Raw genomic sequence first — 7,358 nt, 5'->3', positions numbered from 1 at the left:
CAAAGACCACAGTTAACTTAATACCCTGTAACTTTGGTAGTTTAACTAGTAATTCTCAAAAGGAAGAGTCAGGTCAGAAACAGAACTGTGTGTGTAAATTGTCAGGTTCTGGTGTTTGTTTTCAATCACTTCTCAAGGGAAAACTTCCTTTTCATTCTTCTCAGCACCACCCTTCAGAGAAAAATTCTATAATTCTCATATCCACAATGTCGGGACTGAAATGGTCTAATTAGAAAGGCTGTTCATACAATTTATGTTGTAAGATTCAGAAAGAATACATTTTGAGTTTGAAAACAGATGAAATGTACCACGTCCATTTTTTAGAAAAAACTTATATATTTGACCTGGCCTTGTTTTAAATTGTCAACTTAAATTTCGAAAGCAACTTGCAATGTTGAAAGGAGTACAGAAAAATACAATGCCATTTGAACAATGCCTCTCGAAGATTCCAGAGCCACGTTAAGTACTGTTTTATTTTGAAAAAATAATGATTTCCAAAAAACCAAAAAAACCAAAACCAAACACCTCGCTAGACTCAAGAAGAAAGATACCCGCACCTTTGACTGTTGAGTATGTAACTGGAAATCCAGAGGAGGCTGGCCTGTTATTTTGAGCTACTTGATAAAAAGTCTTGCACAAAACGCTCACAGCAGAGCACTTTCATGCAGCCAGCCTTTCGGCATCATGTGCAAAAGCAGTGAGGCTGCATTATTAGGAAATCACAAGACTTTAAGACACGGAAGTCTGGCAGGTTTTAATGGCAACCGACGTTTGCTCTTTTAAAGTCTGTGGTCGCGTGTAAAAGCAGTGGGGTTTGGTGTCTGCGGGTCCCGTGGAGCGCATCTTCGGGAGCTTCCTTCGGGAAAAGGCAAAGCGACTGTCTCCACTTTTTAAAGGAAGGCCTTACCTCGTACAGTCTTTCTAAATTAAACTGACAGATCCTGGAGAAAATCTCAGAGCACGCATTTCAGCCTGTTCCGCCAACAGGCAACTAAGACAAACTGAAAGTAAACAGAGCCTCGTCTGAGTCGATCCAAGACCCGGGACCGCTCCGGGCAGCGGGCGACGGGGCGAACTTGAAGGACCTGCACGAAGGGAACCGGGACTGAGCCCTCGGCGCTGCCCGGCTCTGCACGGCAGAAAGTTCGAGGCTCTGTTCCCAGACTTGTAGGAGACTTGCATCAGCTGAGGAGACTCTCTCCACCGGCCGCTAAATTCTGAGTGGGGATGAGCCCCATCGGCTCCCCGCCCCCGACCCGCCCGGGTTTGGCGCCAGAGCGCCCTCCCGACCGAGGGCCGCGCGTCGCGGGGACCGTCCTGCCGGCCGGGCGCCCCTCATCCCCGGACCTGGGAGCTCACCCGGGCGGCCGCGCTGAGAGGCGGCGGCGGCGGCGTTGCGATCCTGAGCGCGCGGCTCGCCAGCGGCCACCGCGCGTCCCCTCGCGCTGCCCACCTGTTTGCCCAGATGTGTTTCCAAGAAAGGCCACTTGTATGTAGCCAGAAGGGTGACCAGGCCCCACTCGGGCACACACCCTCCTCTAGATGTCATGGCCCGAGGGACAGCTGCGGGTGAAGCCCCGAGGGCCGGGCGCGCTCGCCGGGATGCGAGCCTGCAGCCAGTACCGTCCGGGAGCCGCTCCCAGCCAGCTCGGCGCACTTTGGGTCCAACTACCGCGAACTTGCCCTCGGGGAAGCTGGGGGAGGCCCAAGGGCGCTGCGACGGAGTGCGCACCTGCTCGGCAAACTTAACCCGATGAGTCTGGGGGTAGGAGGGAGGGAAGGGCGGAGATGTCCCTCCGCAGACGCAGGAAGAAGTCGGCGGCGACTGCAGGATTCGCGGTTTTCGGACTTGAGATTCACAGGACTCGCACGTGGCCTGAGCGAGTGAGACTGACACGCCAAGTAGGGTTCGAGGAGTTGGAAGCGGGGAGAGAAGGGCTGGACGAGGGAAGACTCGGGAAGAAGAGGAAGCCCAGAGCTCAGAGTCCCATCTGACCCCAAGAAAAACCCAGGTGTGGTTCTAAACCTGTAACCGGCGGAAACAGCAGATGCCAGCCGAGAGAGGCGGGGGAACGCTGTCTCGTAGGCTCTTGTTTAGCGGCGACGTTGAACTTGTTCTCAAGTTGGTGAATTCTGATGCAAGTTGCTTGAGAGATTTACCCCTCACCATACCTAGGACTGAGACACGCCCTGTTTTCCCGAAGACCGGACAGCTAAAGGTGGGGTCTCAAGTCCTTCACAAGGCCGAAGATGAAGGATGGCTGCAGATTGGAAAGTCAGCCCCCGAACTCTGCCTCAGGTAGAGAGGCACACATTTCCCTAGGCCAGTAGTTCTCAAGTTTGAGCGTGCACGAGCATCGTTGGAAGCTACTGTGCTCCTGGCTGGGCCCCAACCCTCACAGTTTTCAGTAGAGCTAAAGTGACGCCTGAGAATTTGCCTTTCTAGTAAGTTCCTAGGTGATGCTGACCTTGCTGGTCCCTGGACGGCACTTTGAGAGCCACTGCCTAAGCCATTGGCTCTCAAATTTGACTGCACAGTGCAATCACCTGGAATACTTAAAAAAATATTTATGCTTGGGTCCTACCCTCAGAAGTTCTGATTCAACTGATTTGGGTGCCACTTGGGTATCAGGATTTTAAAACTCTACAGGTGATTCTAACATACAGCAAAGTTCGAACAGTACTACTGCCTTAAATCGTCCATCGCCCCAGACAACTTTTGTGGGGGGAGAGGGGACAGGGACCTTCTCCCAGCCTGCTCTTGGTGACTTTGCTGGCTTTGAAGCTAGCTTCCCAGTCTTTGGAAAGGAAAAGCCTTTGCCTTACACATGTTTTGCCACTGACACAAGCACGATGTTGAATGTCCGCTTTTATCAACCATACAGGAATTATAAAGGATGAAACAATTCTCCCCAAGGCCTTAAGGACACAATGATAATGTAACATTGATAATTCTGCCTGCACTGTACGGAAGCCCCTTCAGCCACCGGGGCTCAGGATCTCCCGTGAGGAGCCAGAGAGATCTCTCAGGGTTAGTGATGACAGACTTTTCAGTCTGGACCTATGGAGAACAAGAGTCCCAAATCCAGGCTGGGTCATAGGCACTGCATCCAAACTGGCCAAACGCTGACCTGCCCCGTTAACATTGGCTGTGGGGAAATCTCACTGGCCTCTGGCTGGAAGAGTGAGAGTGAGTGGGCGTGGTATTGGGTGTCCAGGATCGCTCGTGCGCGAACCCAAACTCCGGCCATACTGTGTTGAGTTACTGATACCAAGACTGAAGGGTGGGGATGAGGGTGGGAAAGCGCGTTCTCTTCACCTTTCAGAAGGGCCACGCGAGAGGCAGAGGCACCCGCGCCCCAGAGGATCCCCCCAGAGGCACCCCGCTGTGAATGGGTTTGGCTGCCTGGAGGGTTTCTCACCTCATTCTAGACCAACCAGGACAGGGATGGAGATAATAACCCAAGAGACTGGGTCCTCACAGGGATTATAACTTCCCAAGACTTCTGCCTTTCCTGGCCACTTGGCGGGTACTTAACCCTCCCCCCATCCAGAAGCAAGTGCACGGGGGTCACGTGGGGGGTAAGGGGAGCAGAATCCTCCCCCGCTAGTCAGGAACTCCGGGAGACTATCCTTTGGGCCGTGCAGTCCCCCTGTGGGAGAAAGAGATCAAAAGGGACCCTGGAGTTTCCCAGAACGCACTCTTTTCCCTCTCTGCCCGTCTATGGCGGTGCTGGGGGACGTGGCTTTGGAGCGTCTTGGAAGACACCAGGAAAGTAGACATTGGAGTGGAGGAGCTGCAGATGGGCGGATTCCACAGAGTCCAGAGGGCGATTCGGCGCTCTGCCGGGCGCAGTCCCAGCATGGGCTCCCCTGTCACACCGCCGCGCCAGCGTGCGGACTACCCTCTGCGTCCCTGGCCTGGAGGGTCACGGCGTGTCCAAGCGATTTTCCCTGGAAAAGAGTTGGGAGAGCTCCCCTTTCCTTTGCGCGCTCACCGTCCCCCCGCTTTCCGCCCCCCTCCCCCGCGCGAACACACACACACACACACACACACACACACACACACACACTTCGCGCGCTTCTTCGCTGGGGTTTCCCTGCAGGGCAGATTACTTTATGACAGGGTGTGATAAGTGGTGATTTTGTTCCTCTTTTGATGGTAGGATTGCTTTGTAAACAGAAGCGCAAACTCGTTCCGATAGTGGTTCCGCACCAGTGCGCGGCGGCAGCCCTGGTGCAGCGGGCGGCGGGGGCCGCGGCTGCACCTGTCGCCTGGGTCCGGGAGGGACCCGGGCCGCGCTGGGCGGGGGCGCGCCGCGCGATACTCTGGCCTCCAGGCCGTCTCGGTTTTCGGCCTCTGGGCCGCCGGGCTTGCAGTACATCCCAGGCCTGCTGTACCCACTGCTCCAAGAACTCCCAGCTGCAAGTGCGTGCCTGGAGGGGCCGCGGTGGGCGCACGTCAGCTCGCGGGGCCGCCCTTCTGCCCTCTCCCTGGCACCTATGGTAAGAGGTTTGGCTTCTTTCTTCTGTGGTTACTGGTAACCTTATTCCTTTGCCCTAGTCCAACTGGAGGTTTGAGGGGGCTTTTGTGAGCTGGAGGGAGGAATCGCTCAAGGTGAAGGCCTCAGGTCTTGGCGCGGCAGGACGCAGCTCAATTCCCCTCAAACTTTTCCCCTGAGTGGTCCAGCCCTCTCCTTCCCTGTTCAGCCTGGGTGCCAGTTTACCCTCGGAGGGACCCAGGAAAGACCCCACGTTGACTTAGGCTCTCTCAGGCCCAACGGGCGTGGAAGGTGAGCCTCTGCAGGAGGAGAGGCGCTACGCACAGCAGGTGATCACTCATTATTTCCCAGTAATCCCGACTCCTCTAAGGGGAAGGCGAAGCCGGCCACCGAAGGCCTGAACTTCCGAGTTAACCCATTGCTCAGGTCTAGATTTCCAAATCCCTTAAGGAGCCTCAAGTGGGGCCCTGGGGGTCTGGCACTTGAATGAAAAGATGGGAAGATTCCTGGAGGTTCTGGGGTGGAGTGAATGCACCTCCAGCAGAGCTTTTGCCCTGAGGGAAAGATTGTTCCCGGTGCAGCTTTGGGGGTGATGGAGCTGGGAGCGGGGGTTTACGGGTACAGAAGTAGATTCCAGCCAGCTATCCCGGCACACCAGGGGCCTCAGAAAACCTGAGCTCAGCATTATCTGAAGCCGGGAGCTCTCTGCAACCTGACACCAAGTCATGCCACTCCTTCCCGAAGCTCAGGGCGCCCGCACTGAGCACCGTACAAAAAGTTTTGAGATTGGGCTGAGAGAGTCCCAGGACCTGTTCGCTGCGGAACCTGCTCTTTGGTAGCAGCGCCGGGAGGGGGAAGGGGCCCGGTTAAAAAAAAAAGAAGAGAGCGAGAGAGAGACGAAAGGCAAAGTTTTCCCTGATTTGCAAGAGGCCTGAGGCCGAAGTTCTGGAGACTGCTTGGGTGCTGTGACAGTCACCCAGAGCAGTTAGTGGCCGTGGGCCTGCCCTGGCACTGGGCGCAGCTGGCACATTGGGGAGGCTGACTGGAGCCTGGGCGCTGGATGAAGCTGTGAGGTGTCCCCTCCCTCTCTTCGCCCCCCAGGGCTCCTTCCTGGAGGCGGCAGGATCGAGGTTCGGAGCTACGGAGGAGGTCGAGGTGGAGAAAGGCCCCGCGGGGCGAAGCAGGTGTCTGTGGAGCAAGGGGGAGGGCGCACACTCGGGAAGACGGGGGTTGCGAGGAGGCAGTCGCAGGAGGCGCCCTGAGCCACAGCGCCCGGCTGCGATGCGAAAAGGGAAGCAGCGATGGCGTTGACACGAACTAGACGTGAACCGGTCTCGGGTGCTCTGAGCGGGGGGACTGGAGCGGGGCAGCACGTCCCTGGGCAGGCTCCGCGGCCTCGGCGCACCACGCGCGTGCCGTGCTGAGCGCTTTGCGTCCATTCTCCTGGCCAAGTCTCACAACAAATTCCCCATTTTACAAGGGAGCCAACTGACTTCAGACGAGTTCAGTCACTTGCCCTAGATCACTCATCTGGTAAATGTCAACGACTAAGCTGAGTTTGGACCCCAAGTGGTCGTACTCCAGAGCTAGATTCTCGCTCCCGGCCGCTCCCGGATTCCTCGCGTCCCTCCCCGCTTCTCTCCCCTGCCGCCACTCTGGTCCCCGCGCCCGGCATCTGAGCGGACACCAGTGGCCCTCAGGCCCAAGGCCTGGGCTGCTTCACTTCCAAGTCGTCCTGTCCACGTCCATGCAACCCTGCACAGCGGCTTGGCTTCGCACCTAAGCACACTAGAGGCTTTGCCTCCCCTCCCCCCCGAAAAAGTACCGAAGTTGGAGTTGGCACTCTTCTTGCCCCACCCCGGCCCCAGTACCAGCCCTCCGGGCTCTCGCCCAGCCAGCCGTGTCCCAGGTCCCTCCGGCTCTCGCACCCGTAAGAGGGAGAAGCCAGGCTGCCGGGGCCTGAAACCGCGCTCGTTTCTAAGGCAGCACAGCACCTCCCGCCGGAGTCTCGCAGAGCTACAGGCGGGTCCTACGCGTGTGTCCGGCGCTCTGGAGAACTCGGCTTCCCCCAAACTATTTCGAGAGCTAGAAAAAGCCGGAGAAGTTAAATATAGGCAGGAATGGGTTAAAAACGCCATAATTTAAGGTATTTAAAATTCGCAAGGAAAAATACAAAACAAAACAAAACACCTGCAAACAAAACCCACACTTGTTGAGCAAGGTTCTAAGGCAGGTCCAAGAAAGTTTCCAATCAACCAGAGAATCGGCACCGGGACGAGAGTCCCACAGCCCAGGCACGATTAATATGCCCAGGCGACACAGGAACTCCGAGAGACACCACCACACCGCCCCTGAGAAGGCCGGGAGGGTGCAAGGCCATCTGGGCCGGCCACCAGGGATAGAGGCTCTTGCGCGGGATTAGAAAGGGGAGGCTTTGGTGCGGGGACAAGTCTTCTCCACTCCTCAGCGTGGAGCTGGCCTTTTGCACACATTTGCCTGAGGAGTCAGAGAACATGATTTGAAACCGGTTCTTTGTTCCTCTCGCAGTGCCCGTGACGGCAGCCTGGCAGAGTAACTGGGCCTGTCCCAGGAGTCCCTGGCCCAAGCCCTGGGCTGGTGGCTGCCGGACTGGGGCTGGCGCAGTTGCAGCGCCAGCGGGGTCCGAGGCTGAGCTCCTGACCCTCCCTTCCCTCCCGGCCAGGTGTGGCTCCTACGGAGGTGAGCTCCTCGGGAGCCCCAAGTCCGGTGGCTTCTCGTGAAGCTCCCTTCTAATTAGAGCAGCGGTGAAATCATTTAGGTGATTTCATCTGTAATGGGAAAGCAACCTCCACCCCCAGCCCAAACCTCAGCTGACCA

This window comes from Aethalodelphis obliquidens, unplaced genomic scaffold (assembly GCF_003676395.1).
Source record: "Aethalodelphis obliquidens isolate GAN/ISIS:26980383/991018 unplaced genomic scaffold, ASM367639v1 scaffold34, whole genome shotgun sequence".
Lineage (NCBI taxonomy): Eukaryota > Metazoa > Chordata > Mammalia > Artiodactyla > Delphinidae > Aethalodelphis > Aethalodelphis obliquidens.
The sequence above is the reverse complement of the archived record's forward strand: the minus strand, read 5'-3'. Positions refer to the sequence as shown.